A 294-nucleotide genomic window follows, 5' to 3' on the forward strand; every position below is an offset into this window, starting at 1 on the left:
GATGGAGAAAACGGGCGGATGGGGTTGCCCCGGGGGGGGTGGGTCTCCTTGTCCACATCCTGTTCTATCAAACCAGCTGTCACAGTTGTGGGGGTGATAGTGGGGGGGGGACAAGTGAAGCTTTTGCCCCAACTGATCTGAAGAGATAAGGGTTTGAGTCCCATAAATGATTGAGAGACTGGACAGTCTGTTAAGGTGGACCAGCAGAGGCACGTCCTCTCTCTGATGTCTGCCTGACCTGATGCATCCTTACAGAGCGTGTGAGGGATGAGGCTCAAGTCCCTGAAAGCATTT

The 294-nt window shown here is 53.7% G+C and overlaps 1 protein-coding gene across 1 annotated transcript in view; it reads left to right on the forward strand.

Moving 5' to 3' along the window:
• Positions 1 to 294, forward strand: part of lmbr1 (limb development membrane protein 1) — a 17954-nt gene that overhangs the window by 6365 nt on the left and 11295 nt on the right. The window lies entirely within an intron of this gene.

The sequence above is a fragment of the Cynoglossus semilaevis genome, chromosome 3 (assembly GCF_000523025.1).
Source record: "Cynoglossus semilaevis isolate Cse_v1.0 chromosome 3, Cse_v1.0, whole genome shotgun sequence".
NCBI lineage: Eukaryota > Metazoa > Chordata > Actinopteri > Pleuronectiformes > Cynoglossidae > Cynoglossus > Cynoglossus semilaevis.